Source organism: Agelaius phoeniceus, unplaced genomic scaffold (genome assembly GCF_051311805.1).
Source record: "Agelaius phoeniceus isolate bAgePho1 unplaced genomic scaffold, bAgePho1.hap1 Scaffold_108, whole genome shotgun sequence".
Classification (NCBI taxonomy): Eukaryota; Metazoa; Chordata; class Aves; order Passeriformes; family Icteridae; genus Agelaius; species Agelaius phoeniceus.
Genome location: NW_027509874.1, coordinates 165,001 through 181,276, shown reverse-complemented (window position 1 = coordinate 181,276; position 16,276 = coordinate 165,001).

Here is a 16,276-nt window from a genome sequence, read left to right as displayed (position 1 = left end):
CCTCTGTGTGAATCCGCTGGTGGCAGAGGAGATCAGAGCTGGTCCGAAACCTCTTCCGACACTGGGGACACTTGTAGGGCCTCTCCCCAGTGTGGATGCGTTGGTGCCTGATGAGTTCTGAGCTGCAGCTGAAGCCCTTCCCACACTCCCCACACTCGTAGGCCCATTCCCCAGTGTGGATCATCTGGTGGCGGATCAGGGTGCTGCTCTGCCTGAAGCTCTTCCCACACTCCAAGCACTTGTAGGGCTTCTCCCCATCATGAAGCTGCTCATGGGCCACCAGCTCTGAGCTCTGGCTGAAGCTCTGTCCACCTTCCTGGCTCAGGGTGGGTCTTTCCTCCTCAGAGCACCCTGGGCTGGCTTTGTAGCCCCTCCTCCTGTACAATCTCTGGGGATTTTCCTCCATGTTGGAATTCTGCACTGTGGAGCCACTCAAAATGGCCTCTTCCACGAGATTCTACTGTGGGGATTTGGCCTCCCTGGTCTCCATCCTCAGCTCCTTCCCTGGAGGAGGAAGGACCAGGAGAGGTTGGGGTTTGCCTCCATGCCACAGGGAAGGGGAAGGAGATCCCCCCAGAGCATCCCTGGCAGGATGCGGTTGGCAGCAGGGTTGTCCTGCAGCCGGGGGCCGTGCTGGGCTGGGAGATGGAGCAGGAGAGAGGGGGAAAGGGGCACTGACTTCCTCCTCACCTGCCTGGTTCGCCTGGGGCATCTTCCTCTTCCTCACAGCCTCTTCCTCCATCTAATGAAGGTTTCAGGATGGGAAATCCTGCTTTGGGAGGAAAACAAGGGATGAGCACACTAAATTTTATACTGGATTGAAGGCAAACCTGGGGGAGAGTCTAAGCCAGAATTACAATTTAATAAGAAAATTAAGATCACGGCAATGATACAGAAACACAGCCTTAAACTGACAGAGTCAGGATATAACCTGACACCCTATTGCTGGTCAGGGTGGTGGCAGCAGTCCCATTAAATGGTGGCTGCAGTCCTGTTGGAGTGATGAACGTGATTCTGTCCCAGCAGTGATCCTGCAGAAGTGTCTGGTCTTCCTCTGAAGGTCCAGTGTTGGTTCTGGAGCTCTTGTCCTCTGGGAATCCAGTAGGCAAGCTGCTCCTGGTGTTGCAAGGCTCAGCTTATATCCAGGTAGGAATGCTTGGATCCTCCCCCTGGGCGGAGCATCCCACAATGGGATGATGGAATTTTATCAGTCCTGCAGTGACACTCAATGGCCCATTCGCAGAAGATATCTCCCCTGGAGGGCGTTATCAGGGCTGAGTCATGGAAGAGATAAAGAACACTGCCCCACCTGTTTATAGCAGTTGATGAAGATGGGATTGAAAACATGCATTTGGTTACATCTTACACTGCAACCTGAAACAGTGGGGGAATCCCTGCTCAGGGGGTGAACACCACCCCCCTTACCCAAACTGGCTCAGGTGTAAAACCCCCACCCTGGGAAGGCCACACACACACAGGGGACAATGTCACACTTGCCCTGCCCCAGCGGAGGTCTCTGTCCTCTCACTCCCTTGCTCTCCCTCCTTTTCTCTTTCTTTCCATCTCTCTTTTTACCTCACATTTACTGTTCAATAAAATCTGCCTTGGATTTGGTCTTGCTAGCACCTTAATTAAGGCGGAGGCATCTCTCTGAAAATTTTCTGATCCAGATTGCGAGATTATTTTGGCACAGTGAGTTTAGGCACTCTTCTCTGACCCCAAGTGCCTTTGACAACAGCATGGTTTCCTCCACTTAGGAGGTTGTGGCTCTTTCTGGAAGAACTCCCAGAAACTTGAACACAGTCCCTCCTTCCTCCTGTGGAACTTATGGGAGAAATGATGAGGAAAATGGCTGCTGTTGGTGGCCAGTGAAAAAGAAAATATTTTGTGTTCCTTCCTTGAAAAGTTTATTAAAATCACAGGAGGAAAGGGAGCAAATGATAACAGCGAGACTGATAAAGTTCGTCCACCCCATGGTGAGGAACACAAGGCTGCTAAAAGTCCCACAGGAAGCCCAGCTCAAGTAGCTAAATTCCCCAATAACTCCAGCCAGGGATCTCCGGGAGGGTTTTTTTGGAGAGTGTTCGGAGCCAGCAGATCCCAGACTCGAGCCCCGGATATCTCCGGGCTCCCTAAGAGGAGCTTTTTTGGGGCCAGAGGAGCCGCGATCGCCCCTCAGGAGGCTCCCGGGGGGTCCACGTGGGGATAGCCCGGTACCGACGGGGCGGGACATTGGTTTTGGGGATCCCCGTGAGAGCCAGGGCTGTGGAACGGGGGACCCCAGGGCAGGGAGAGGGGAAGGGGCGATACCGGAGCTGGGGCACCCCCGGCAGCCCAGAGATGAGACGGGGACGGGACCCCCTGAGCCTGACAGGGGTGCGTCCTGGGGTGACTTCATGATGCTCGTGCCCCATCGGTCTGTTTAGCCCAGAAATGAGTTCTGCACCTTTAAGGCTGGTTCTGAGAGCCAAGGGGAGGAGGAAGAAGCTGCAGTTTGTTTTCATACACTGCACTCACTCCTCTACATTCTGGCTCCTGGATGGACAGAGGGTGGGACAGAGCTCTCCTTTGCTTTTAGTTAGTTTTTAGCTCTCTGAGGCAGAGAAGTTGCCTGGACTGTTATTTTTCGTTTTCTTTGGAGCTGTTTGAACCTGCTCTGCACTGAACACACAGAACACCACCAGCAGCTCGCACCTGTGGCCCACTGGGCCTGGCCTGGGCCGCGGCATTTCCAGCGCTGGAGGGACTGATAAGAGACTGATAAGAGACTGATAAGAGACTGAGTGAGCTGAGCTACAGCCCAGAGAGGGACTTTCTGTGTTTGTCATCTCTTTTGGAGTGGCAAGAGGTTTTATTGTTCAATATTGTTCTTTGTTTGTGCTGGTGAATGCTTTGCCTGGTAAATAAACGTTTTTTCCACTTTTCTCCAAGGAAATCTTTTCCCAATCCGGTTGGGGGAGGGGCTTCTTAAATCTGCTTTCTAGAGGAAACTCTTTTGGAGATTTTCTCCCAAATTTGCCCCATATGAGGCCAGGGTGGTGGGAAGAGGGGGGACCTCCAAGTGGCTGAACTGGGGTGAGGCTGGAGAAGGGGACCCCAAAACCCCCCAGCATCTCTAAGCAGAACCCTGGAGAGGGGTCCTGGGGACCCTTGAGGATCCCCAGCAGCCCTGAGATGGGGGACCACCAGAACCCCGGAGGGATGAGACTGGACATAGGACACTCCTGGTGGCTTTTTTTAATTAAGTCTTGATTTTTGGAGGTTTTTATGGACATCAGGTGACTTCTAGAGATGGACTTGGGCAAGAGAAATCCCCCAAAAAAGGCATTCACACCCTGTTTTTCCTGAAACCAGGATTTTCCCCAAACCATCCTGCAGTGACATCCCCCATGTCCTGCTCTGGGTGAGCTCACTCCCAAACCTGACCCTGATCCTGGTCTCAATCTCACTCCATGTTCAGACACACTCACAGTTCTGAATTTAATCTTATCCCAGCCCCACACTCATCTAGCCCCAGACCCAATCCCAACCCCAGCCCTAAAGCCAATCCCATGTCTAGTCTTAACCCCAATCCCAGCTCTAATCCAAATCTCAGCCCCAGCTCCAAGCCCAGCCCCAATTCCAGCCCTTTCCTAAATCCTCAGCCCCAAACCAAATCCCAGGTTCAGCTTTTCTGGGGTTTTGGGGGTGTCTCTGTCCCTGTGACCCCAATGATGTTTGGGTGGGGTCACAGCAGGGCTGAGAGGGACAGAGATCCCCCTGGCCTCCCCAGGGGTGAGAAGGTGGCAGAGCCCCCCCAGCCCCGAGCAGCCTCAGTGGTGAGAGGAACACAGAGCCCCTGGTGCCCAGCCCTGCACAGGCATTGCCTGAGGCCAGAGGGATGGAGACCGCCCGAGCATCCCCCAGGGCCAGGGGACAGAGAGCCCCGAGCATCCCCTGAGCTGAGAGGGACAGAGACTGCCCCGAGCACCCCCTGGCACAGGAGTGAGAGGGAGGGAGACCCCCCAGGCATTCCCTGGGGTGAGAATGATGGAGACCCCTGGGGAATGGCCTGGGGTGACAGGGACAGGGACAACCCTGGGGAATGGCCTGGGGTGACAGGGACGGGGACAGCCCCTCCCAAGCCCTTCTCAAGCATCCCCCAGTGTGAGAGGCTCAGTGACCCCTTGAGCATTCCCCGGGCACTGGACAAAGTGAAGTTGTTTCTTGACAAAAATCAAACTTAAGCCTACAGAAAATGCCTTGAATTTGCTCTTCCCACAAGTAACTTGTGGTGGAAACGCAAACAAATCGCAAAATTTAATAAACTGACAGTAGAAGCGATTCTGTGGCAATTCCAAAATCCATTGGTCCTGCAGAGCTCCAGCTCAGCTGCTGGCACATTCCGATTTTTAATTTGGGTAGTGTTTGGGGTGAGGGTAGTAAGCTGGCCAAGCTGCAGGGGCCCCCTTTGATCTTCGAGGGGATCCCTGCCCACACCCTGTCACCACAGATGAGAAACACTCCCTTGGGAAGCACTCTGGGAAACGGAGAGGACTTAGATAATGTTTTGGCAGTATAATTGCACCAGTCAACATCATTGTATCTCTTATCATTTGGTGATATATCTTTTCTCACTATCATCTGTGGTTCAGGTTTCTCATGCCAATTTTGTTGGGGTGGCTCATAGAAAAAGTTGACACAAGAAGTCGCTTTGAGGAGCCCGGTAGGTCTAGTTCTTGGAGCTCCTGTGGTGCATGGGGTAAGATCTTCATCCACTCGTCCCAGGTGTCTACCAGGGTGGGCTTCTTACCTGCACAGGGATATTCATTTGGCGACAGGGGGATTCCCACCAGACATGTAGACAGCGGGTCTTTTGCACCTCCCATGGCCATGCAAAAGTTATCCTGCTTGAGAGATTTCCCCAGTGTGACCCATAGGTTTTCTGTTGGTTGTGGCACGACCCATCCAACCGCTCTTTGGATGCACAGGAGCACAGTGACGGTGGCAGCAGCTGTTAAGGTATTTTGGGGTGTCCTGGGAGTGGCCATCTGGTCCTCCAGTGAGTCAGGTAACGACTGTTCGAGCACTGATAGAAACATGAATGGTCAAGTTAGTTGTCACTGTAATTTTCTTCATTTTATCCCTATTGTAGGGAGAGCGAGGGATTGGCAATTGGGGCAGGTGGAGACAATTGCCTTGGCTTGGTCTTTGGAAATCTTAAATTGACGTACTAAAGCTGGAGCATTCTGAGGGAAGAATGCATGGCTTAGACGAGCCTGTTGAAAGACATGTGGTGCAGCGGGGGAAATGTGGGTGGCACTTGCTGCCATTGCTAACAAGTCTGCTCTCCGGTTGCCCTCAGTGATGTATCTTGGCAGTTCTGTGTGCGACCGGATGTGCAGGATGTGATAAGGTTGCTCTCTATGGGAGATGAACCAAATTAATTCAGAGAGCAAGCTGTAGAATTTTTTATTTTGGACTTCCTTGAGCAGGGCACGCTCTGCCCGCTCTGCTATCCCAGTGACATATGCAGAACCTGTGACTGAATTGAAGGGTGGTTGGAATGTTCAAAACGCCCTCACAGCTGCAGCAAGTTCTGCAGTCTGGGGGGAACCTTCAACAACCTGGATATCAGACTCCCACTTCTGATAGTCCGGGTCCCTCCAGGTGAATACTGACTGGTGAGATTTGCCTGAACCGTCAGTGAACTCCGTGATAGAGTTTTTGAGTGGAGTTTTACTTTTATCTGATTTTGGGGCCAAATGCAGTGAATCTTTAAAAAGTCTGTGTTCAGGATAATGACTTGAAATTTTTATGGGATAGCTGTTGAATGAAATTTGCAGATGTTCATTTGTTTGTAATAGAGAATCCAGTTGTTCCAAAGTATAAGGGAGGTAAATGCACACCGGATCACAAGCTGCGAGGGTCCGGAGGCGATGTCGGCCTTTAATAATAAGTTTGGCTACAAGTTCTGGTGGGGTGGTAACTGTTTGATGTGGTTGGTGCGGCAGAAAAAGCCACTCGATGATGATGATGAGTGGGGTTTTTGAAGTATCATCCCACTGAAAGAGCAGCCCATGGAAGTTTGGGCACTTACCAAAAATACCAAGGCTGAGGGGAAGGGACCGGTCTGTCCGATGTGCCTGGCGGTGTTTGATGGTGCTGGCGACTCTCTCCAAAGCCTCCCAGGCTTCTGGTGTTAATGATCGTGGGGAAGCCAGGTCGCCGTCTCCTCATAGAAGGTCGAAGAGCGGTGCCAGATCTTCTGTGGTGAGGCCCAGGAGAGGTCGGATCCACGTGATGACGCCGCACAGCTGTTGCGTGTCTCTTAATGTCTGGGGGTGCTCGTTGATGGACAGAGTTTGAGGCATGATGGTCCTTCCTGTGATTAAAAACCCGAGGTACTTCCATGGGCTCGATAGCTGGATTTTTCCCTGAGCTATCTGAAAACCCGCGCTTTCAACAGCTGCGACAGTCGTGGAAAGTGCTGCGTCTGAGTAAGACTTGGTGGAAGCACAGATTAGTACATCGTCCATGTAATGTAGGTGTGAGACTCTGTCCGCAGTTTCTCTCATCTGCCTCATGATTGTCATCGGGGACCACTGAAGAAAAGCCCCTTGTCTGAAGTTTCTGGCCCTGTTGGAGAAAGTTACATGCCAAGGGCCCCGAGACCTGAGCACAGCTCCTGGCATTGCTAAGCTATTGTTCACAGGTGTGTTTGCTGTATGCTACACTGAACCCAATGAAAGGAAGAAGGGGGCCCCTTGCCTTTTTGCAACAATAGCCTTGGAAGTTGTCCCACCTCTCGGCCTGGCTGGACTTCTCCTGAGTTTTGGGTGGTCCCCCACAGAAGACCCCTCACTTGTCTTACAACCGCCGTGACAGACAGACTGAGATGTACAAGGCCTCTCCATCAAAGACCGAGACATGAAATCCCTATGTGAAAAGGCCCCCCCACACTCTTTCCAAGGACTGGCACTGAGACCCCTAACCTGGGGGAGGTGTGTGGGGGAGGCAAGCTAACCAAAGCAAGATGGATGTTGCAGGTGCGAGCAGTGGACCAAGAAGACGATGGCTCTCACCCACTGCAGAGAACATGGACTGTGTGTACCCTTCTCTAAATACCATTTTTTTCTCCCAAAAATACAATAGACTACCTTTGATTCAGTTTCAAGTTTTACCCCTTCCCCCATCAAAAAAAAGAGTATAATAAGAGTTCGGATGAACTGCAACCCTGAGATCTCCCCAGACGTGACCTGGTGAACTCCATTGGCTGGACATCAAAGGACTTCGCCGTTCTACGTTTGGTAGCTCTATACCTTCCTTTCTCTTCCTCCCTCTTTTTCCCTTTTCCCCAATTCCTTCCCAATGCATTTTGTTGTGGTTATTCAATAAAGGTGCATTTGTTTTGATTATCGCTGCAACCCCCTGTACCGTGTCGGTGTTTTTTGCACTCTTAGATCAACCCACGAACTATCACGAGACCTGTTCGTAAGGATGGATCGTGACACTTGCATACATACTATAGAAACCTTCTATCAAACCTTAAAAATTCTCTACAAATTCATTTCCAACATTACTGGGTCTGGCACCGCCCAGATCTGGTGTTTGCTGCCACCTCCAGTGCCCAGATCTGGAAATTCCCTTGTTCCGGCAGAGCCAAGTCCCGCAATTTTCTGGTAAAGAAAGCCAAAATCTGGCAATTTCCCACTGCTGACACTGGCAATGCCAAGATCTGGTGTTTGCTGCCACCACCCGTACACCAGTCTGGACATACTCGGTTCCAACACAGCCCAAGTGCAGGAGTTTTTTGGAAAAAGAAGACAAAACGCAGCAATTTTCTGGTGCCAAGACTGTCACCACCCAGACCTGGTCTTTGATGGCACCGCCCATGCCCAGATCTGAACATTTCCCTGTGCCACCACAGCCCAAGTACAGCAATTTGCTGGCAAAGAAAGTCATACCCAGGAAAATACCTGGTGCCTACACTACTCCAATATCATGTGTGCTGACACCGCCAGTGCCCAGATCCGGAATTTTTCAGATGCCTGCACAGCACAATTCCAGCAGTTTGCTGGCACAGAAAGGTCACATTTGGCAATTTTCCAGTGCCAGCACATTCCCCACCAAGATTTGGTGTGCGCTGGAACTGCCAGTGCCCTCATCTGGCAATTTCCCAGTGCTGGCACAACCCAAATGCAGCAATTTTCTGGCAAAGAAAGCCCAAACCCGGCAGCTTCCTGGTGCTGCCACCAGCACCACTGTCTCTGTCTCCCTGGGAGCCTCTCAGGAACCCTGGGCCAGTCCCGAGTCGGCAGACACCGGGGGCAGCCCCGACACGGCCGACAGCAGGGAGACACTCTCTGTGCCCCGAGGGTACCGAGGGCACCTGGGCTGGCCGCCTGTGCAGCACAAGAGACACCAGAGACATCGGTAGAAGATAAAGGGCCGACTCTTAGCAGGGGTTAATCCAAGGTTTTATTCTAGGTATCCCAAAGGAGCCCCTACACCTCAGGGGCCTCCTGCCGAGAGCCCGGGAGATGTGCCAAGGTTACATTTAAAGGGAGGTGGAAACCCAAAGTAGATAACATTTGACTAACCAAGAAGTGACCCTAAGGGATGGGTACTGGGGGATAGACATTTAGGACAGCATATGGGGCAGGGCTTGGGGGGCTGACCCCTGGCCTCTGGCTAATCACTCGACATCCTGGACCGAAGCTTCTGGATGGAGGGGATGGGATGCTGAGTGATTGACAGAGAGCCAGGGTGGGGATTTGGGGATGATCTCAGCAAGGGCAAAGGATTACACAGGGAAAGGGAGGGGGGTACCATCTGGGATGAACCATTTGGGAAAAATACGGGGATACAAAACCAAAACTATTACAAAGTATTACAAAGTATAAAAACACACTACAACACACCACCCAGATCTGGTGCCTACTGCGCAAGTGCCCAGATCCAGAAATTTTCCAGTGCTGGCACAGCCCAAGTCCAGCAATTTGCTGGCACAGAAAACCAAAATCCGGCAATTTCCTGATGCCAATACAGGCGCCCAGACCTGGTGTTTGCTGCCACTGCCAGTGCTCACATCTGGATATTTCCCCGTTCTGGCAGAGCCAAGTCCAGCAATTTTCTGGCAAAGAAAGCCACAATCTGGCAATTCCCTGCTACCGTCATTGGCAATGCCAAGATCCGGTGTTTGCTGGCACCACCAGTGCCCAGATGCGGGAATTTCCCGGTGCCGGCACAGCCCGAGTCGAGTAATTTTCTGGTAAAGAAAGCAAAAACCTTGCAAATACCTGGTGCTGGCCCCACCCAGATCTGGTGTTTGCTGGCACTGCCAGTGCTCAGATCCAGCAGTTTCCCAGTGGCAGCACAGCCCAAGTCCAGCAGTTTGCTGGCACAGAAAGACAAAACCCGGCAATTTTCTGGTGTCAGCACCGGCACCACCCAGATCTGCGGTTAGCTGGCACCGCCAGTGCCCAGATCTGGCAATTTCCCTGTGCCAGCACAACCCAAATGCAGCAATTGTCTGGCAAAGAAAGCCAAAAGCCGGCACCACCCAGATCTGGTGTGTTGGGGTTGGTTTAAAAGAAGAAGGAGACCTTGGCTTAAGGCCGTGGGATAACCCTCTTTAGTTGGGGTCAGCAGGAGCTCCCGCCCATAATCCTCTTGTTCAATTATGCAGACTGCTACTAGAAAGTTCTGAGTTATCTTTGCTACCGTTGGTTAATTTTACTGCAAAAATTGTAATATTCATAATCCTTCCTTCCTCTTGGATCCTTCCCTCAGATCCCACCTTAACCCCTCCCCATATATAAATGGATAAATATCCCTGCAGGACCCTGGACCCAGGCTTTTTTCTGCTTTGCTCTCTGTACTGTGCACGCCGTCCTGTTTGTTGTGTTTGCCTTCATTAAAGTTCTGTTTCCAGACAAGCAGATGAAAGCAGTCTCTCTCTGTAAAGTGGCCAGAGCTGGTTCTCAGGGAAACCACTGGCCAATGGTCTGGACGAGGACCAGAAGGTTCCACTGGTGTTTGCTGGCACCACCAGTGCCCACATCTGGAAATTTCCCTATTCTGACACAGCCCAAGTGCAGCAGCAATTTACTGACACAGAAATCCAAAACCCGGCAACTTTCTGCTACTGGCTCTGGCACCGCCCACATCTTGTGTTTGCTGTGCCAGTACCCAGATTTGGAAATTTCCCGATGCCAGCAGAGCCCAAATCCAGCAGATTTCTGTCGCTGCCAACGCCCAGATCTGAAAACTTCCTGGTGCCAGCACAGCCCAAGTCCAGTGATTTGCTGGCACAGAAAGCCAAAAGTTGCAAATTTGCAGGTTCTGGCTCCAGCACCATCCAGATCTGGTGTTTGCTGGGACTGACAGTGCCAGATTTGGAAATTTCCCAGTGCCTTCACAGCCCAGGTCCAGCAATTTGGTTTTAGCTAGCTTAGGCAGAGAAGTTCCTGGGACTGTGACTTTCCTTTTTCTTGGAACTGTTTAAACCTGCTCTGGACTGAAAACCCAGAAAAACACCGGCACCTCACACCTGTGGCCCACCAAGGTCTGGGACGCTGCATTCCAGCACCAGAGGGACTTAGAAGAGACCGAGTGAGCCAACTACAACCCACAAAAAGCACCTTCTGAATTTGCCATCTCTTCAGCACTGTCAGAGGTTTTATTTAATATTATTCATTTTTCATGTTTGGGAATACTTTACTTGTTAAATAAACTGGGTTTCTTTTCGCTTTTCTTGAGGGAAGTCTTTTCCTGAACTAGTAGGGGGAGAGGCCACTTGAACTTGCTCTCTAGACGGACCCCTTTTGGAGGTTTCCTCCCAAAGTTTGCCCTAAACCAGCACAAACAGTCACAATGGAAACTTCACCAGTAGCACAACACCCCAGCCCACCAGGAAAAGAAAGGACATGTAAAGTTCTCCAAACATTTGTCCTGCTTTGCTGCAAAAGTCCTGCTGCAGACACTGTGCAGTGTGGAAAGCCAAGAGAAGCTGCAGCTGGTGGCAAATTTTGGGACAGAAGCTTGACCTTGTTCTCCAGGAGAGATTCTTGGCAAGAGCAGACAGGAGAAGATTCCTGGAAAACTGAAACAGCTTTCCAGAAGGGAAATGAAAATGAAAGAAACAATCCAAGATCTTTTCCTCTATTTATTTCTATGCTCCCCTTTTCCATGTTGCACTACTTCTCCATCCCAGGAATTCCAGATGCACTGCACCTCTAAGATTGGTGGCTTAGTGATTTTTAGACCCTCTAAAATACCATGAGCCACACACAGTTTTCCTTCCCCTGTCTTTACTGGAAGGCAACACTGGAGATGTAAGTGCAGTGCTGGGCTCAGGTAGGAATCCTACCCCAAGGGAAGGTGTCCCAACAGTGTTTGACCCTCAGCCAGGCCAATGCAGAGCAGCAAGCGAGGGCATTGCTGTGCCAGTGTGCAGGAGTCAGGGCTCTGCACCTGGGCTCAAGGCTGCAAAGTTCCCGTGTTTGGACAGACTCAGGGGCTGTGGCCGGGGCGCGCGGGGCTCGAACGTGGGGCTCGTGGGGCGAGCGGGGAACGGACACGGGGACGAACGGCCCCGGTGCTTCAGTTGCAGCGGCGGCAGCGGCGGCAGCAGCAGCGGCGGCAGCGGCGGCAGCAGCGGCAGAAGCAGCAAGAGCAGATTCGCATCACAATCTTTCTCTTTCTCTCTTTCTTGGTCTTTCTCTCTTTCTTTCTCTCTGTCTCCCTTTCCCGTTGTCGGGCACCCTCCTCCCGGGGTCCTTTGCCCGCCGTCCCTCTCCTCTCCCCGCCTCCCTCTCCTCTCCCCGCCTCCCCCTCCCCCTGCCGGGCCGGGCCATGCCCCCGGCCCGCCCCCGGCCCCGGGCGGGGCTGCCCCGTGCCCGGCCCCGCCCGTCCCGCCGCGGTCTCGCCTCCGCCCGGCTCTGGCCGTACTGGCGGTGGCGCTGCTGGGCGGGCATCAGTGCCTGGAGCTGGGGCGGCATCGCCGCCCTTTGCCTCGGCCTGGCCCAAGCCCGGCCCCGGCCCCGAGGCAGGCTCCAGCCCCGAGCCCGGCCCCGGCCCCGGCCCCGGCCCCGGCTCCTCCCGGGGCCCGCGGAGGACACAGGCGGCTCGGCCGCTGCCACCACCTCCGCTGCGGCTTCCCCGGCCCGAGCTCCAGCTCTCGGCAGCGCGGCCGCCGGCCCCGAGCCTCCCGTGCCGCGTTCCGAGGAGCGAACGCCTGGGCATGACCTGCCCGGGGCGGCTGAGGGGCGCTCGGGGGCCGTTGCTGGCCCCGGGCCGAGCGCTGACAGCCGCGTCCCGCCCGCAGGGACGGCGCACGAGGCCCTGCAGGAGCGGCACCGCCTGGGTTCGCTGCTGGGGCGCGCTCCAGTCACAGCCATGGAGCACAGAGCCCCGACAGTGCCGAAGCTGGCCTGGCTGGAGGAGGAGGAGGAAGAAGTCCCTGGAGCTGCCCCAGCACAGGAGACTGAAGAGGTGGTGCCATTCCATCCACCACAGGAGGGTGAGTGGCAGAGCTGGGCTGCAGGGCTGGAGCCTGCAGCCAACTTGGCCCCATCCCGTCCCGTCCCATCCCATTCCATCCCATCCCCTGGGCCATGCCCACGGACAGGACGGAAGAGGGGCGGGCAGACACCCCGCAGGAGCCGTGCTCCATCCCCCTGGAGCATCCCGGGGCTCTCCCTGCCTGGGCAGCGCAGGGCTGGGCTGTGTTCTCCGGCCTGTCCCACAGCCCCTCAGCTCTGGCTGCGCTCGCTCTTTGCCAGATGCAGCCCTGGAGCGCACAGAAGAGCAGGAACGCAGCCGTGGCCTCTTCCGCAGAACAGCGCAGGTATCTGCAGCCACCCCCACCTGGGCTGGGCCTGCTGTCCCTGCTCAGCCCAGCACCCTGCTCGGAGCACTCCATGCAACATCCCTGGCTTCTTGCCCTTCTCCTACAGCTCGTTTGCGACTTCATCGGGAGCATTTGGGAGGGAGAGACCAGCGCCATGGGCACTGGGCTCACAGCACACTCGGAGCTCCTCAATCATGAGACCAGTGCCGCCCTGCTGGATTTGCTCCTGGAGAAGGGTGTTGCCAGGCCAGAACAAGTAAGCAGCCTGGGGCCAGGCTTCAATTCCCTCATGAGTCCCGTGGCTTCCCCAGCTACGCCTGCTGGTCCCTGGGAGCCTTTGAGGCCATGGCAGTGCACTGGCAGAGGAAGCACTTCTCTGGGGACCCTGGGGACATTGCTCCCTCTGGCAGCTTTCCAAGTCTCCCCGTGCCTTCTCCAGGTGCCCACCATGGTCAGGTACATTCACCGATGGCTCATGGCCAATGATTCTGCCGAGCACAGGCTGGACAAGGCCCTGCTGAATCTCACCAGAACACACCCGGATGACGCGGTGGTGACGCTTCTGCGTGTGGCCCCATCCTGTGACAGGTATGGGGCCCACCTGCCCAGAGGGCTTAGGCCTCCCCAGCCCATCAGCCTGTATGGCCTGGCCCAGGTGTCTGAGCAACAGAGAGTTCCAGGGCCTTCTGGCTGCTCCCTTTCCCAGCCCTGGCACGTCAGCCCCCGAGCCTGCTGCCATGCTCCCTTGCTGCCCCTCAGGGGCCTGTCCCCAGAGGGCTTGGCTGCCTGGCTGCTGCTGGCGAGGGCCAGTGGGCAGAGGCAGAGCTGGCGCTCAGCCCGGGCCCATAGGGATGCCCAGGCCACGGTGCTGTGTCTGAGACCCCCCTGAGACAGAGCTCTAACCCCGCAGAGCTGCCATGGCCATGTGGAAGAGCATCATGTGCTCGCCCAGGACTGCGGAGCCAGTGCAGCTGATCCTCCTGGATGTGCTGGGGAGCTGGCCCAAGCACAGCCCGTGCACCTCCGATGGGGACGAAACGGGTGTCTTTGGCCTGGCTGTGAGTTTCTCTAACTGGCCTTTGCTGGCCCCAAGGCCGCCTCTCCAGCAGCTCTCCATCCCTCTTCCCCCACTGCATCTCCCTGCTGCAGGCGCTGGCCTGAAACCTGGCCCAGGGGCAGCTCCAGGCCCAGCAGGCCCCGTGCTCCCCCTGCCAAGGTCTCTGCGGGCCTCTCCCTGCCAAGCTCGGGCCCTGCCACACGGACACCTGGGCACTGAGCGCTCTCTCGGGGGGCTTTGTCCTTTGCAGGCAACCGTGGTGGTGTGGAAGATCCTCCAGGAGCCCCGTGTCCCACGTGTAGTGATGCTGTATTTCCCCCACCTCTTTGTGCATCTGCTCTTCCAAGTGTTCTTCAGCACAGAAGAGATGCCAGAGGAGGTCGATACTTTCTGGAAGGAATGCCAGCAAGAGCACGGCCTTGCCACCAGCCCCAACAGGTGCTCCATGCCAGTCCTCCTGTCCCTGCCATGTCCCTGGCCAGGAGCCAGTGCTGCCAGTGTGACCTGGGCTTTGCTGTGCACACAGGTTTGCAGTGCAGACCCTGAAGTCCCCGCCCCTGCCCTCCCCTCCCCTCCCCTCCCTGCCCCGCCCCGCCCCGCCCCACCCCACCCGCCGGAAGAGGCGACAGCGGCCGCCGGCACCGCCGCCGGCACACAGGCGCTGTGTGTGGCTTTCGGGCGGGTTGTTTCACGGTCCGCAAAGGTCTTGGGCCCTCGACGTGACTCTAGGGGGCCATGGGGACTTGGTGCCGAGGCGTCCGGGGCCGGCATGAAGCCACCGGCCCTCGTCCGCACAGGGACAGAAACAGTGACACGCACACCCACACCCCCCCCCCCACTAACCCTAACCCTAACCCTAACCCTAACCCTAACCCTAACTCCCGCCGCCCCCAACTAACCCTAACCCTGACCCTAACCCTAACCCCCCCCCCTCCCCCCCAATAACCCTAACCCTAACCCTAACGCACGGCCACGCCTGCAGGCTACCACACCGCTGCGCGTGAAAGGAAGGCGCGGCCAACCATCCCCGCCCCCTCGCCAACCCCTCCCCAACCACCTCCACCCGGCCCCCTGCCACCCGCGCGCGCGCAGCCGCCCGCCGGCCCGCCCATAGGCATTCACGCTCTGGCGTGCCCTCTCTCCCTGGCCCTGCCCCGGCCCCTGGCCCTGCCCGCTCTGTGGCAAGCGCAGCCGGCCATGGGCGGTTGGGGGCGCCCCGCCCTCCCCCATCAGCCTCCCCGGCGCTGTCTGCATCCTTTTGCCGCTTGCTAGGCTGCCGTAGGCCAAGGCCGGCCCGGGACAACAGGTCTACCCCGAAGCCTAGGCCAACAGGTCTAGCCAAGAGCCTGGGACAACAGGTCTACCCCCAGGGCCTGGGACAACAGGTCTACCCAAGGGGCCGGGCTGCCGTAGGCGAGGGCCCGCCCAGGGACAACAGGTCTACCCCCAGGGCCTGGGACAAAAGGTCTACCCCAAGGGACCTGGGCTATCAGGTCTACCCCGGAAGCGCAGGACATAAGGTCTACCCCGGCGGCCCAGGACAACAGGTCTACCCCAAGGGGCCCGGGACAACAGGTCTACCCCGGAGGCCCGGGACAACAGGTCTACCCCGGAGGCCCGGGACAACAGGTCTACCCCGGGCCTGGGACAACAGGTCTACCCCGGCGGCCCGGGACAAAAGGTCTACCCCGGGCCTCGGCTGTCAGGTCTACCCCGGAGGCCCAGGCTGCCGTAGCCAAAGGCCGGCACGGGACAACAGGTCTACCCAAGGGGCCTGGGACAACAGGTCTGCCCCGGCGGCCCGGGACAACAGGTCTAGCCCGGCGGCCCGGGACAACAGGTCTACCCAAGGGGCCTCGGCCATCAGGTACCCCGAAGCCTAGGACAACAGGTCTACCCCAAGGGGCCTGGGACAACAGGCCTACCCCGAAGCCTAGGACATCAGGTCTACCCCGGCGGCCCGGGACAACAGGTCTACCGCGGGCCTGGGAAAACAGGTCTACCCCGGAGGCCTGGGACAACAGGTCTAGCCCGGCGGCCCGGGACAAAAGGTCTACCCAAGGGGCCTCGGCCATCAGGTCTACCCCGAAGCCTGGGACAACAGGTCTACCCCGGAAGCCCCGGGACAACAGGTCTACCCCGGAAGCCTAGGACATCAGGTCTACCCCGAAGCCTAGGACATCAGGTCTCCCCCAAGGGGCCTGGGACAACAGGTCTACCCCGAAGCCTAGGACATCAGGTCTACCCCGGCGGCCCGGGACAACAGGTCTACCCCAAGGGGCCGGGGACAACAGGTCTACCCAAGGGGCCTCGGCCATCAGGTCTACCCCGAAGCCTAGGACAACAGGTCTACCCCGGAGGCCCGGGACAACAGGTCTACCCTA